Below are 16,995 nucleotides of genomic sequence, written 5' to 3'. Positions count from 1 at the left end.
TCTAAAACTGCCTCCAGTCACCCGGTCACAATTTCCACAGCCTCCCTGAGATCTGCCGGTAGCATGGAATAAGAGCTGAGAGTCACCTGCATATTGATGGCAACTCAGCCCAAATCTCCTTATAACCTTTCCCAGTGGCTTTATACAGAGGTTGAAAAGCATGAGAGGGCAAGATGGAACTTGGAGGCACACTAGAGACCAGGGAGTAGAGCAGCACTCCCGTGGCACCGCACTCTGAAACTTACCCATGAGGTACACTGGATTCTGTCGAGAAGTCATAGATCTTGCAAGGATAGAGCGTTTAGGGAACTATATAAGGATGGATCATTACCTTTTGCATTTTCGCTCTTGGAAAATACCCTCCTATCTTATCGCCCACTGACACTGGGTATTAAGCTTCAAAGACATTTTATAAACGTTATAAGACAAGATCTACTTACAGATATGAGAATCGGGAGCCAAGGGGGCAAGACAGATGTGGAAGAACTCCTGGGGCCGGAACTATCCCTAAGTTTTCAAAAAACACCATCAAGAGACATATTAAATCCTCAACCACTCCTGGACACAGCTATCCCTCCCAATCTACCCTCTCCTTTGAAGGCGCAAAAAAAGAGGCTTCAACTGCATATCCTGATGCAAAGAATTCACCAGCACAAAACACTAGAGGCAAGCCAGTGGTTGGGAGTAAGGAAGAAGAAGTGGAGGCAAATCTTCTTGCCTCATTCACATCCCTGCCCACCAAAGATCAGGATTCCATACTGGGTCTCTTAGAAGTTTTGATTTGCACTCTGAAAGAACAAAGATGGCCTCCAAAGGGATCTCCTAACTCCCCAGGCCCCACTGGAAAATCTGCTGAGCTGCTGGCACCAAAACCCCCGGGCTTTTGTCCACTGGAGCCCATTATAACAATACGGAAAGGAACCCTGTACACTAATGTAGTTGTCCCGCCAGATGACCCAGCCCTCTGCAAGATCACAGATCTGATGGCAGTGGAAGAAACGAACGCATGACAGACAGCCCTGCACAAGTCCAAAGGGGGAGACCAACTTGAAATTATTTCCTGGAACATTGCTGCTTGGACTCGCATAAGAAGTCTGGAGTGCTCCCTCTTATAAAAGAGATATGATATCCTACTCTTGCAGGAGACCTGGACTGCAGGCGAAATTCTAATAGATGGATATCACTCTTTCACAAATGCAGCAAGCTCCGGGAATGGCCCAGGCAGGTTAAAAGGGGATTTGGGAATTCTAATTGCCACTTCCTTAAGGACGAAATGCGTTCAATTAAATCCGCTAAAGGAACTTGCCATGGCAGTCTGTTTATACTTTGGCAAAGAAAGACTCCTTGTTATTAATGTGTACTTGTCCCCCCAACAAAGAAAACAAGATATCAGGAAATCCTGGAACAAATTGAAATCATACATAGAAGATCTCATGACTGATAATCTGACTGACTCAGTACTACTAGGAGGAGATTTCAGTGCAAGGATAGGAGCAAATGATAGGGCTACCTCAGACGGGTCTAAGTTCACACTCTTAGAAAATGATGAAAACAGGGATTTTCCCCATATCCCTCGACTCTCCAAGGACAACAAAGTCAATGCTGCCGTTCACCAGCTGATCCAAATGGTAAAAAGGCATGAATTCTTCATCTTAAATGGTTCCATTCCCAGGGACCATCCCGGTGAATTCACATACTTTGCAGGCTCCAGATGCAGCACTCTTGATTATTTTATAGTGAGCTCCAATCTATTATCTAAAGTTCAGAACCTTTGGGTTCTTCCAGAACTGGAGAGTGATCATCTCCCCCTCCAGCTTGATTTGGCTCCTCTTGCTCCTCAATCGCATTCTAACATCGACCCAGGACCATGTCTGGAACCAGCACAGCACAAGGGATGCTGTGCCAAATGGACAGAAAAACTAGCTGCTAAAGATAAGGAATGTCTAGAGGATAAAAAGGGGTGCCAGTGGAGGTTTGCAATTATGTCCTGCTCAAAGGAACAAATGTCCTTGCTACTTCTTGATAACCTAGTACAATTATTAAAACTGATATTTACTCAGGATACCTGTATTCAAAAGCAGACATGTAAGAACTCTAATAAGCGGTGGTTCAACAAAGACTATATAACAGCAAAAAGAGAACTAAATGAGGCATACCACATGTATAAGAAGTCAGTGGGACTAAAGGCTACAGACGCTGCAAACCATCTGCTGTCCCTCAAGAAGTCGTATAAGAATATTATAGCAAAGAAGAAGCAAGAAGACCTGAAGAAAGTGCAGAAAGAAATAATATCTTCTTCTAAAGAGAAGATTGCCAAGGAATTTTGGAGTCTAATCTCGATACATTCAAACAATGATGGTTCCCCCATCGAATCTCATATTACAGCGGAGAGATGGGAAGTATTCTTCAGTAAACATTTCTCTGCAAGACATCCGCTACTGTCAATCCTAAAACAAGATGAGTTACCATCCTGGCCATCAGTGTCAGTACAGGAAATTGAATCTCTAATAGGAAAACTCAAGAAGGGCAATGCTCCAGGCCCCGACTTCATACCACCTGAATTATTGAAGGAGGATATGGACTGGTGGGCCCCTCTTTTGGCCGCACTCTTCACATATGTTGACTCAACTGGAGATATATCAGAGACTTGGAGAAACGCTGTGATTGTCCCCTTTTTCAAAGCGAGGAGGAGAAACAACCCGATGAATTACAGACCCATCAGCCTATTGAGCATCCTAGGGAAGTTATACGCGAGCCACCTCCTTGAGAGGCTTAGAGACTGGCTGGACAGTGAGAAGCTCCTAATTGATGAACAGGCAGGATTTAGGGAAGGGCGTTCCACCTTAGGACATGTTATGATCCTTACTCGTTTAATAGATAAATATGTATCAAATAGTAGGGTTCCTTTATATGCAGCCTTCGTAGACGTAAAATCTGTTTTTGACTCCAACTCCAGGACAAGACTCTGAGATGTTGAGCAGTGCAACAATCGATAAGAGGCTCCTATTCCTGATAAAAGCTCTATATACAGATACAACCATCAAGATTAGATGCAATAAACAAGGGCATCTAACAAACGCCATCCTAGTAGAGAAAGGAGTCAAGCAGGGCTGCGTCCTGGCACCCTACCTCTTTGCCCTGTACACCACAAGGTATCCCTACTGGATTTCTCTTTTGAGTCATTGCATATAATGCCACTCGGAAAAGCTAAGGCGATAGTTAAACAAAGAATACATTTATTTATTTTCGATTTTTTATTCCGCCCTCCCCACATTTCCAGCAGGCTTAGGGCGGATTACAAAATACCTAAAGGTTAAAATATATAAAACAGTTACTATAGCTAACAATTCTAAAAACATCCAATTTACACAGTTAAAATACAGTTATAAATATCAACATAGTGGCCCAGAATTCCACTGCCATAGAAAGGCAGAATGATATTGTAAGGTTCCCTAGCTGCTGGGCCCCACAGAAAAAAAAATGTAGTGGCCCCAGCAGCGTATTTATCTCTGGTAGAGATCCCAACATACTGCAGGGCCTACTCAATGGCCAGATGTAACATCTTTCCATCAGCAGTAACACAAGGCCGGTACAAAAAAGTACCATTGATAGATCGGCTCTGCCCGTGTGGGTCAGGGAACATAGAATCGATTGATCATGTATTATTGCACTGTAGGTTCTATGAGGACAGCAGAGTAAAGCTTATCTTTCCCTTATTAAAGAGGCTTTATGGGCTTGCAGATGAGAGAATATGCCAAAAGCTACTTTTCAATCCTAATCCCCAATACATACTGAATTCTGCCAAATTTTTAGCTATAGCCCACAAGATTCGTAAAGACAAAGCCTAATGTAGCTGGGAGGCTGGGGACTTATGAGAATGAGTATCTCTTTACTTTGATTTTAATCTCTATAGAGAAGGTGGGGAATTTTAAAGTAAATCTTGTAGATAGGTTTTAATGTATTTTTATAGCTTGAATTTTAGTGTGTCTTTATTTATTTTGTTACTCTGGTTTTACTGTAGAGACTTGTGCTGGTTATATACTGAATTAAATAAATCTGAATCTACCCATGAGGTAGGAGTGGAACCATTGCAGAACACTGCCTCCCAGTCCCAGTCCCAAAAGGCAGTCTGTAAGGATACCATGATTGATGATATAAAAACCTGCCAAGAGGTTCAGAAGAATTAACAGGGTTGCACTCCTCCCACCTGTCTCCTGGCACATGTCATCCACCAGGGCAACTAAGGTTATTTCAGTCTCATAACCAGGCTTGAAATCAGATTGGAATGGATCCAAACAATCTGCTTCATTCAGGAATCCCTGAAGTCACCCAGCCACCACTTAAAATCAGAATCATTATTTTATTTATTGATTGATTTTATTTGATTTATACCCCCCACCCTCCCCACAGATGGGCTCAGGGCAGCTAACAACATTCAAAAATACATTAAAAGTAAAAAAAAACATAAAATCAATAATTTTTTAAAAGTCATTAAAATAGTCCAAGAGCAGACTATTTAAACAAATATTGGGAGTCCGTATATGGGCATAGCAGATGGCCAAGGGCAGCCCCAGAAGAAGTGGTGGTCTTAGATGGAAGAAGGAGGACACCCGCTGGCACTTAGCCGAAGGCCCGGCGGAACATCTCCATTTTACAGGCCCTGCGGAACTGTAACAGAATCAGAGTTGGAAGGGACCTCCAGAATCATTTAGTCCGACCCACCGCAAAATGCAGGAAAATTTACAACTACCCCCCCACTGTCCCGGTGACCCCTGCTCCATGCCCAGAAGATGGCAAAACACCTCCAGGATCCCTAGCCAAACTGGCCTGGAGAAAATTGCTTCCTGACCCCAAAGTGGCGATCAGCAGTGCCCTGGATGTGTAAGAAAGAGCCACAAGAACTAAGCACTGATATAATCCTTCCTGCCCTCCCTCCCATGATCTGTCTAGGTTCACAGAATCAGCATTGCTGTCAGATTGCCATCTAGCCTCTGCTTAAAAACCTCCAAAGGAGAGCCTACCACCTCCCAAGGAAGTCTGTTCCACTGAGGGACCGCTCTAACTGTCAGGAAGTTCTTCCTAATGTTTAGCCAAAAACTCTTTTGATTTAATTTCAACCCATTGGTTCTAGTCCGACCTTCTGAGGCAATGGAAAACGACTCCGCACCCTCCTCTATATGACAGCCCTTCAAGTACTTGAAGATGGTTATCATGGTTGATCAATCACCTTGCTCAAGAATCGTACATTTGAGACTGAATGATAGTTATTCAACTCTCTTGGGTCCAGAGTAGGTTTCCGTAGGAGCAGATGAATCACTGCCCACTTCAAGGCAGGAGTGTTCACCCCTTCCCTCAGGGAGGCATTTATTGTCTGTCAGACGCCCTCTCCAGCAGATTTAAGAAGCCAAGGGATGTACTAGTAAGTGTGATAAGTCTCAAACCTACAAGAATCCTGTCCACATCCTCAGATTGTACAAGCTGAAAGGTATTCTACACAACTGGATCGATCAGCACCCTGGGACCATCCGATCCTGTCACTGCAAGAGATTTTATCAGCAAAGTGCTTAGCAAAATGATCGCAGTGAGCTGCAGAGCAGTCTACCACCTCCTGCAGGCCAAAACCATATAGGCCCTGTACCAGCTGTAAGAGCTAATGACTACACTGTGCAGAGTAGAGTGGAAGAGTGGCAGAGAAATATTGTTTCTTTGCCTCCATTGCCACTACAGAGTAAGCTTTAAAATGAGCTCTAGCCCATGTCTTGTTGGATTCATCCTGAGTCTCTCTTTACTGTTGCTCTAGCCATCTCCCTTGTCTTTTCATCACCTGCAGCCCTTCCGTTAACCAAGGGGCTGCCCCTACTCTTAGACCTGAGAGAGGGTGCCTAGTTGTAGCTGTGTCAATTGCCTGGGTCATTTCCTCATTCCAGAGGTCAACTGGTACATCAACAGGAGCACTGACCATATCAGCAGAAAAATCCCCTAGTGCCATCTAAAAACAATTGGATCCATCAGACTACGAAGGTGGACATCTTAATCGATCCCCTAAACCAGCGGAAATTAATGGTGGACATATGAAATATATAGCAGAGGATATATATATTGTAGAGGTGAGTGTGCAGTGTGTCCCAATTGGAATGCCATTGAAAGCCAGGATACCCAGTGTCTGTGTTTGCAGGTGGATTTTATCACTAGTTCAAAGTGGTACAATCGTAATGCTTTGCTTTTCCCATAGGAGAGTATGGCAGCCATTAATTTATGGTAGAAATAAAAAGGGTGCACTGGAAAGATGGGAACAAAACCTGTTTCTGGCAACCTTGGTTTTCCTCCTTATTTCTCTCATAGCTCATTTGCTCTGTACCAGACAACTCAATGGAAGTTACTGAGAACAGAATCTGATCCGGTCTGTATAGTTCCACCCCTTCATCTCCATTTTGGATTCCATTTCTTGATCACAAAAGAGTTTGATATTGGGAACTGTTTCGTATGTTCAAGACTAGCATGTGTTGGTCACTCTCAGATGTAATTCCAGAGATGGTCGATATGCTTTTGATTGAAATGAAAGAATTTATGATAATTGGTTAGAATTGACAGGTGTAGCAGTTGATTAGTACTACACCATACAAGAAAACTAAACTGTACCTTTTATTGGAACAGCAGTATCATCTCAAAGTAGTGAACAAGTTTTTGAGTTCACCAGAACTCTCCTTTATGCTAGATATTCAGTGTGAAAAACAAAAGGGGAGGGGAGGAATAGAAGCTTAAGGGCATGGTAGAAAAGCATGCTCAAAAGATTATTACTGTTACTTTTAATAGATCAACACAGAGACCTGCAAGTTTTAGCTGTAGCTTGTTGCTCAGTCAGCTAGCAGAATATGAGGCCACTGTAAAGATGAGGCACCCAAGCAATCTGTCCTTGGCCGAAATGACAGGTTGCTAAACATTTGTCTCAGGAGAAGATTAAGACAGCTGAAAGGCAAAAACATGTCCTGCCTTGCCTGCCAATATATAGATTAATAATAATAATAATAATAACATCCGAATTATATACCGCCCTTCAGGACAACTTAATGCCCACTCAGAGCGATTTACAAAGTATGTCATTATTATCCCCACAACAAAACACCCTGGGTGGGGTGGGTGGGGCTGAGAGTGCGCCAGAGAGCCATGACTAGCCCAAGGTCACCCAGCTGGCTTCAAGTGGAAGAGTGGGGAATCAAACCCGGGTCTCCAGATTAGAGTCCCGTGCTCTTAACCACTACACCAAACTGGCTCTCTTACTTGATATATTGTGAATTGCTGCAGTAGCACTTTGTTAAATAGCCTGTATATGTCAGAGAAGGAAGAATTTAACTTTGTAAGACTAGTGGTCTTATTTTAGTTTCAGAACTCTTGTTCCTTGGGGAGTTCCTTTGGCACTTTATAAAGTGCCAAAGGGCAGAAAAATAGGGGATAGTCAAAACTGCAATAGTTGTTCTGCTGCAATATTTAAATTTGGATGTTGAAAACTAAAGAGCCACTTTTATTATAATCCAGTGAACTAGTCTGAAATCATGCGTTTATTGGGTCATATATTATCTTTTGGGACAAAATTTCAACACTTTTTCCATTATGTGGGTAAAGAGCCAGACAATGAGAGGACTGGGTAGAATATTAACCAACATAAAGACGTAAACTCTCTTTTGGCTCTAAGCACAGTGGAGACTGAAATTTTGTCAAGCTTTTCATTTTCCAAGTGTTTTATAAATATTAACTGTAGTCCAGTTTGCTTTCTGTACTTGACAATGGCTAGAGTCTCAGAATCAAAAGTGTTATGTATAGAAGCGGGTGATTTTGATGATGGAGACAGTTGGACTGGGTTAATTTGTTGTACAAATTTTGTGCTTTTGGGAAGTGCAATGTGTATAATCAAAATTCCCATCCATTCATTTTTGTGTGATCTGTTTACTGCTTGCATGTATGTCAAATTTTAGATTTATACCTCTGCTATCTAGCCAATTGTGAAAGGTTTGTAACTGGTCTGAAGTTCCCTTCTACAAAACAAAAATGTCATCAAACCAAAATGGCTCAATCAGATGGGTACAACAAATGCTTGCTATGTTTGGGTGAAGGTTTGTGGTGCACAATCTGTAAACAATTTACACCCAAGGTGCGCCATGAAAGGACGTCACAACTGAGAGCAGTTCTTTGGGAGTCAGCCCTGAAGGCACTACTGATTCCGAGAATAATGCCACAGATAAAGGACTGCAGCGCCCAGAATGGGCCTCCTCCATTCCTCCAGCATGCTCAGTACCTATTACTGCGAAGAAGGATCAGTCGGTTCCAGTTGCTTCTTCACCGGTTCCACCTCAGTGCCAGTCAGAGCTGCCTACAAAAAAGGCTAAGCTCAAAATGAAGCATGCTGATAAATATGCAACTTTAAGGTCACAAAAGAAGAAAAAGTTCTCTTCAGTTTCGACCACATCAGTTACAATCGAGTTCGCCCAGGGTTCTGAGACTTCGTCTCCAACACCTAGATGGCATTCCACTTTGGTTCCATCCCTTTCAAAGAGTGAAATTCCAGAAGTTGTAGAATTCTTGACAGCCATTTCTCCGTTGGCACTGTCACCAATATGGCCTGTGGAAAGACAGAGGGCTTCTTCAGGCCCATCTGAAAATGACAATCACTTGGAACTGGCTCCCTGCCATAGACACTATTGGTTCCATTATTCTCCATATGGTTTGCCATACCATTACTACACTTACAGGTTTGAAGGGTCACCACGCATGTACCCACCTCCTCATGACTTCTTCCATGACAAAGACCTTTATGTTTCAGTTCACTCAGAATCAAGAAGTATTAAAGCCAAACCTACATAGATTCTGGCCACAGTTCTGGAAGACAATGCTATCCCAGAACCGACGTTGAATCACACTATGTACTCTGATGATGACTCCGATATTGGATCGGATCTTGCATAAAAACCTTCTCCACCAGTGTTTCTTATGGAGGATTCTGTGTATCCCCGAGTGAGAATCTCCGCTTGAATACTGTCAGTCCAGATGGCAAGATCCCTGGACATTGAGGTGACCTGCTCTGCTCTGACTTCTTCAGATCTGGTCTTCAAGGTCCTTCACTCAGAAGCAACCAGACAGGTGGAATCTCCATCATGCAAGGCATGCTAGATGTAACAAAAGACATATGGTCCAGGCTGGCCTCGACTCCAGTGATGTCTAAGAAGCTGGACAATATGTATAAGACGAAACCGGAAGGATCAGGTTTTCTGTTTACTCACCCTCCTGCTAGTTCTCTTGTTACCAAGAAAAGTACAGGCCACTCGGCCTGCACCAAAGTGCAAAATAAATTCAAAGATTGTTAGGTTTTATGGCCTCTCTGCCTCTGATAGTTCTGTTCACCAGGCTGAGGCTTTGTCCCCTGCAGAGTGTTTGTCAGAATGTTCCACCTGCACCAACAGAACCTGTACATGCAGTTCTTAATTCCAAGGCTCATCCACAAGTCCCTGAAATGGTGGGATGACACACATCCTCTTAGTGGGGATTCCCTTCAGCTCCTCCCCAGTTCACATCTCAGTCTACACAGATAGTCAGGATGGGGTGCTTTTCTGGGACCACCCAACTAAAGGGAATTTTGTCCCCTCAAGAATTGTCTATGCACATCAACCTCCTCAAGCTCAGGGCAATAAAGTATGCTTGGAAGACTCTTGTTCACCTAGTCAAAGGCAAGAATGAACTAGTGTGCACAGACAATATGACTGCCATGCATTACTTGAACAGGCAGGGTGGCACAGCTTCCCTGGCTCTCTCTTGGGAATCCTCACTGATGTTCTGGAAGATGTGCTAAGTCACTCCAAGTCGCAGAACTACAAATGGTCCATTCACGTGGACTTTCTACACCGTGTTTACAATGTGAGGGTATCCTACCATAGATGTTTGCCACAGACTTTAACAGGTGATGTGCTCATTATTGTTCACAGGAAGGGAAGGGGAAGGCCTCTCTTAGAGATTCCTTTCAGATCCTGTGGTTGGGCACCCTCCTGTATGCATTCTCCCCTCTTCTTATGATACTGACACTCAGCAAGATGATGAGGGAAGGTTCCACGAGAATCGTAATAGCCCCTTACTGGCCAAGACAAGCCTGGTTTGCCACTCTGTTTCAAATGGCACAGGGCAGAATCTACCATTTCCCCCTAACACCACACCTGCTACAGGACAATGTAGTTCTCCACCACAACCTGGACACTCTGAAACTGACAGCCTGGTTCATATCCCACAAGGACTGGATTTTTCCTCCCCAGTCTAGAAGGTCGTGTTGGAAGCTAGAAAACCACCCACCAGGAAATCACACCTATCCAAATGATGTTAAGCATGCTTTGTCCTTTTACTTGGACAAGACTGCTCCTTTCCAAAATGACCCTCATCTCTTTGTATCATTTATAGGGCCTCAAAAGGGTCTCGAGGTCACTGCATAGACCATTTCAAGTTTGGCTAGTTTGGCTCATTAAGGATTGTTATATTCAATCTAAACAACCATGGCCATTGCACAGAAGAGTGCATGCTACAAGGACTCGATCCACCTTGTCAGCCTTCAACTTGGACATTCCTCTAGTGGACTTGTGTAAGGTGGCCACCTGATCTATGACATCAAGCATTATGCCTTTGACGTAGACTCCAGAAGGGACACAGCTATTGGCAAGGCTGTCCTAAAGAATCTCTTCCATTAAAGAGCTTCATGCCCACCTCCTGGGTAAGTTCACTTGCTAATCTCCCATGTGAGACTGCAGAGAAGACACAATGATGAAGACAGGGTTGCACTTATCTGTAATGTGTTCGTTGAGTGGTCTTCTGTGCAGGCACATATCCCTCCGTTCTTCCTAGCCATGTGCTCTGTTTATTACAATCCTTCTACACCAATGGCTTAGAGAACTGAAGGAGGGAGCCGCTCACGCTGCCTTTTATAGCTGCACCTGGGGGAAAATTGCATGAAAAGGCTAGGCAAGCATCATCTGTTTTTAATGTCTGTGGCTGGCCTGCACACGCACAGGTCCCCATGTGGCCTGCACAGAAGACCACTCAATGAGCAACAGTTACAGGTAAGTGCAATCCTGTTTTCAACTCTCCTCTATTTTATCCTCATGACAACTCTGTAAGGTAGGTTAAGCAAAATGAATTTCCAGGTCTCATTTGATACCTACCATATAAGTAAAGCTCAAAACAGAGGCTCTATGCACTCCAATAATGCTTTGGGACTGATTGTCTTCTATTAAGAATAAAATGTTTCAGCTTGTATATTGTATTCACAGCTCTTCACATACTGTCACAGTAATTTTTACAACAACTTTGTAAGCAATTGAGGATCATTGGCATCAGATGGTGGTCCTAGGTTGAGATGCCAAGGCTTGCCAAAGGCCATGTATGAACAAGTGAGTTTAAGGCAAAAAAGAGATTGGAACTAAGATTTGCTATAGGTCTTGTGGTCATTGCAGTACATAACACTAACAATTCACTACTTCTTTAACAAAACCTAAAGGGAGGACCCCTTAATAAAGCTTTTGTTATTCAGTAAGTTGCAGTACTTAACAGAAACCTATGTTCATCTTCGTTCTTCTGTGCCTCCACACATGGGGACTGCGCAGGCGCAGGCCAGCCGCCGGAGAATTTTCTAGAGCTTCCATGGCTCCGAAGGGGCCGTTTGTCGCGCGCCTCAGCGACCGTTTTCCCGCCCAAACGGTCACGTGATCCTCCAGCGACCAACGGCCCCTTCCCTCAGTTCTCTTCTTGCCGCCGCTTGGAGAGAACGTGAGCTTCGTTGCTCTGTGCTTTTTTGTGCTTCGTGCTTTATTCTGACTGATTGCTTGGCTTTTGACTTCGGACTTCGTGACCTCGACTATTCTTCGGATCTCGTTTTGGACTTTGTTGTGGGCTCGGTAATTTGACTCGGACTGTTTTTGACCTTCCTTTCGCGTGCCCCTGAAGATGGCCTCAAAGGCTCTCTTCAAGCATTGCCTCCAATGCCACACGAAAATGGCCAAGACCGATGGCCATGAACTGTGCCTGTTTTGTTTGGGGGAGACCCATAACGTGTCGGCCTGTAAGATTTGCCAGGGCTTCACCAGCAAGGCCCGGCAGGAGCGCAAGGCCCGACTGAACTCCTCCCTGTGGCAGAAGGTCATGTCTGGAGGCGCTCCGTTGCCCTCCCCCAAGGCCGGCCCTAGCCCCTCTGCCGAACGGCATTCAAGAGCTGGCTCAGTGGCCTCCGCGAGGTCGGGGTCGAAACCGCGTCCCCCGAGTACCTCGGCGTCGAGAGCGGCCTCTCCAGCGCAGGGACCGGTGCGGCCGCCCCGTAGCGCGTCATCTACCAGGTCGGATCCGAGACCTACGTCGGAACCGAGGATCCTGGTACCGAGTCCTCGGTCGGAACCGACGTCCGGATCGGTTCCGATGAAGCCTAAGAGGTCGAAGCCGAGGTCCCCTTCGAAGGCGAGGAGCGCGTCGGTTCCGAGGTCTTCTTCGGAACCGGCGAAGAAGAAGAAGAAGACCAAGCATCATCGGTCGCCGCGTCCCGCTCCTCAGGAGGAGGTCATCGTGCTTCCTCACACGCCTTCCCCTCATCTGGGCTCCCCTGAGCCAGAAGGCATCTCCGTGCCGGTGCCGGATCCGATGGCCTTCGAGACGGTGCCCGCAGAGTTCTCGTCGGGGCCGGAGCCGAGCCCGCACCGTCGAAGCCGACCATCGCCTGCCCTTCGGTCGCCGAGGCTGGGACCGAGCCCGTCTCCTCGTCGGAGCCGTCCGTCGCCTGTCCGTCCGTCTCCACCTCCGGTCGGTCGTGAGCGGCATGGTTCCGGGGACAGTGTCCGATCTGTCCGGTCCACTGCGTCCCGGCATCGACAGGCTTCCTACCTCCCTTCGCCATACCGTTGCCAATGGGAGGGGGCACCTGCGGGCTTCTCCGTGTCGGAACCGAGGCCTTCGACATCGAGGTCGGCGTGGGCTCCCCCTCCACTCCGGGCTCAGGAATCAGAGCTCGGTTCCAATGAGGAGGAAGTGGGGAGTTTTGGCTACCAGTTGGAGTCCTGGTCCGAACCGTCGCCAGCTGAGGAGCTAGTGCCATCTGCGGACTCGCCATTCGAGGACCTCCGCATCTACGCCGACCAGATGGCAAGGATGGCCAAGGCTCTCGAGATGGATATCTCTTCAGCAGCCCCCCAGACCAAGGACAAGCTCCTCAAGCGTATCTATGGGGATAATCCGGCGTCCGTTGGCTTCCCCATGCTCGAGGGTATTGAGGAGATTGTGGAGAAGGTGTGGCAGGTGCCCTGTGATCAACCTCCAACATCCAAGCGCATCGAGCAGCTTTACAAGATCAAGCAGGGCACCTGGCCGGCGTTGGTGAAGCACCCTCCACCTTCCTCCTTGGTCACAGAGGAGTTCAATCCCCGACGATCGGGTCACTCCTCGGTGCCTGCCGATAAAGAGGGCAAGAAGCTTGATGCCATGGGCAGGCGCCAGTACATTGTGGCTTCGCTGGGTCTGAGGATTGCCAACTACCAGACCATCATGGCAGGGTACCAACTGTACCTCTGGGAGAAGTTGGCATCCTTCACTCGAGACCTCCCACCTGAGCAGAGGGCTGTCGTCTCCCTGTTGCAGACAGAGGCTGTCCGGCTGTCTAAACAGCAAATGAATGCTGGGAGCCACGCTGCCGACACTGCTGCTCGGGGAATGGCTTCGGCGGTGGTCCTCAGGCGCCACTCCTGGTTGCGGTCTACGGCCCTGTCCCAGGAGGTGCGTTCCAGGGTGGAGAGCATGCCCTTTGAAGGGGACTCGCTGTTCTCCAAATCGACCGACGAGACCCTGAAAAAGAAAAAAGAGGACAGGCAGACGGCGCGGTCCTTGGGGCTGGCTCCTGCGGACAAGCCCTCCTCCAGGCCACGGTACGCTCCCCGGTCCGGCCCTTACCACTACCAGGGCAGATACCAACAGCAGCGGCCGGGCTACCAACAGTATCCTGCCTACCAGCAGCGGCCTTACCCTCCCGCACAACAGCAGAGGAGGCGTCGGCCCTTCAAGCCTCGCCCGGCACAGCAACCGGCCCAGCAGAAAGATCAGCAGGGCGCCGGGAGGCAGTACTGACGGGTCGCGCCAGCCGTATCCCCGAACTTTTCGGACAGACTGAGTCCACTCCTCTCTGAGTGGGAGTCAATAACATCTGACTCATGGGTCTTAACGATTGTTGAACTGGGATATGGGCTGGAGTTTGTTGAGCTGCCTAGATGCAGTTCACCCCTGACAGCTGTCAATAACACTATGGCCGAGCTGGATGCGGAGATCGTGTCGCTCTTGGCCAAGGGTGCTGTGGAAGAATTGCCCTATGAGGACTCTGTAAAGGGATTCTTCTCTAGGTTCTTCCTGGTCCCTAAGAAGGATGGGGGCTTACGTCCCATCTTAGATCTGAGGGGCCTTAATGCCTTCCTCAAGGTGACCAAATTCAAAATGGTTACGTTGGCGGCTGTGATCGCCTTGCTGAAACAGGGGGATTGGTTTGCGGTTCTTGACTTAAAAGACGCATACTTTCACGTGGGCATACGGAAGGAGCACAGGAAATACCTGAGCTTTGTTTACCGGCAAAGGGTTTTCCGGTATAAGGTGCTCCCCTTTGGCCTGTCCACTGCCCCACGAGTGTTCACTAAATGTGTGGCCCCTGTGGTTTCCTTCCTACGGGAAGAAGGCTGTACCATCTTTCCGTACCTCGATGACTGGCTCATCGTGGCTGAATCGGAGTCTAGGCTAGTGCAGCACATTGGCTTGGTACTTAGCACTTGCCAACGCCTGGGGCTTCTGGTGAACTTGGAGAAATCCAAGCTGGTGCCCAACTGCAAGGTGTCCTACATTGGTGCACTGTTAGACTCTGTGGAGGGTAAGGCTCTGCTCCCCTTGGAGAGGGCTCGGTCCCTAAGGGGTCTAGTGTCCATGTTTAAAAGGAACCGATTCCAGTCTGCGCGCACTATCCAGTGCTTACTAGGGCATATGGCAGCGGCCACCTCTGTGGTGCCCTTTGCTAGGCTGCGTATGCGCCCGCTCCAGAACTGGTTTGTGCGGAGGTACGATGCTCTGCTGCACCCTCCGTCCCTCAAATTCTCTATCCCGAGGGTCATCCTCTCCTCCTTGGACTGGTGGCTGTCTGATGACAACTTGTTTAACGGGACCCCCTTTGGGTATCAGCACCATGACATCACGGTTACCACTGATGCCTCTCTGTTGGGATGGGGGGCTTACTGTGGTGATGTGTCTGTGCAGGATGTCTGGTCTGAGAGGGAAAAGACCCTCCATATCAATGTGCTTGAACTAAGGGCCATTCGTTTCGCACTTGTGTCTCTTACAGCACTGCTGAGAAATCGTCAGGTGTTGGTGCAGACGGACAACACGACTGCCATGTACTACGTGAATCAGCAGGGGGGCACAGTGTCCATGGCCCTGTGCCGGGAAGCCACGCTCACTTGGCAGTGGGCTATCAAGAACGGCGTGTCGCTCCGTGGTATACACGTGGCTGGGTCAGACAATGCCCGGGCAGATGCCCTCAGCAGGGTCCCTTTACTGGACCACGAGTGGGAACTGAACGTAGAGTGCGTTGGGCCGATCTTCCAGATGTGGGGTCATCCAGTGATAGACGTGTTCGCCACTGCGGCGACCACCAAGGCCCACACATTCTGTTCCAGGGCAGGGAGCGACCCCCTCTCTATTGGGGATGCCTTCCAGTTTACGTGGACGCAGGGCTTGCACTACATGTTTCCTCCATTCCCCTTGATTCCCAGGGTCCTGTGCAAGATAGAGGAGGACGGGACGGACTGCATCCTGGTGGCCCCCTTCTGGCCACGGCAGGTTTGGTTCCCGAAGCTCCTGCAGATGTCCCAACGGACGTATGTGAGTCTGCCCCCTCGGCAAGACCTTCTCCTAAACGGGAGCCTAGTCCACCACGATCCCAGGAAGCTGCACCTAACGGCTTGGCGGATCGTTCCTCCCCGATAGGCTTTACTGACGAGGTACAGAGGGTCCTCCTGAATGCTCGTCGGCCATCCACTAGGCGCGCTTATGCGGCCAAGTGGCGCAGGTTTGAGCTCTGGGCACTTGCCAGAGGAGTGGTGCCTGACAGCAGTCCCTTGGGGGTTGTGTTCGAGTATTTGTGCCACTTGCATGGCCTGGGCTTGAAGGTTTCCTCCCTCAAGGTCCACCTGGCAGCGATATCAGCTGCTCACACCCGAGTTGAGGGTGCTACGGTGTTTTCTCACCCACAATCCCGCCAGTTCCTAAAGGGCATGTACAATCTTTACCCACCTGTGTCGGCGCCAGTGCCTCAGTGGTCACTGTCCTTGGTGCTCTCACGTCTCATGTTGCCTCCATTTGAACCAATGGCTACCTGCCCCTTGGATATGCTATCCTATAAGGTGGTGTTCTTGGTGGCCGTCACATCGGCCAGAAGGGTCAGTGAGCTGTCTGCGCTGCGGTCTGACCCTCCCTTTCTTGTGTTTCATCCCAACAAGGTGGTCCTGCGTCCCTGCCTCGGGTTCCTGCCCAAGGTGGTGTCCGCCTTCCACCTCTCGCAGGATATCTCACTGCCTGCATTCTTTCCTCAACCTTCCTCTAAGGGGGAAAAGGCCCTTCATTCCCTAGACTTGAAGAGGGCCCTAGCCTATTACCTGGATAGGACAAAGGAATTCCGCACCTGTCCTCACCTGTTTGTATGTTTTGGGGCCAAGGACAAGGGTAACAGGGCTTCCTCACAGACCCTGTCTAGGTGGATTGTGGCGGCCATTAGCAAGGCCTATTCCCTGGCAGGGGTGGCTTGCCCGCTTCATGTCAGAGCCCACTCCACGCGGTCCCAAGCATCCTCTTCGGCACTCCTCAGGGGGGTGCCCCTGGTTAACATTTGTAAAGCCGCCACATGGTCCTCTGCAGACACCTTTGTCAGGCATTACGCCGTTGATGTCAATGCGGAGCAAGATG

The 16,995-nt window shown here is 48.1% G+C and overlaps 1 protein-coding gene across 1 annotated transcript in view; it reads left to right on the top strand.

Annotated features, from left to right (window-relative positions):
* CCDC57 (coiled-coil domain containing 57) overlaps positions 1 to 16,995 on the top strand; it is a 78,868-nt gene that overhangs the window by 58,786 nt on the left and 3,087 nt on the right. The window lies entirely within an intron of this gene.

This window comes from Eublepharis macularius, chromosome 4, assembly GCF_028583425.1.
Source record: "Eublepharis macularius isolate TG4126 chromosome 4, MPM_Emac_v1.0, whole genome shotgun sequence".
NCBI classification, from domain to species: Eukaryota; Metazoa; Chordata; class Lepidosauria; order Squamata; family Eublepharidae; genus Eublepharis; species Eublepharis macularius.
Note: the sequence above shows the minus strand (reverse complement) of the source record. Positions and strands in the feature narration are given on the sequence as shown.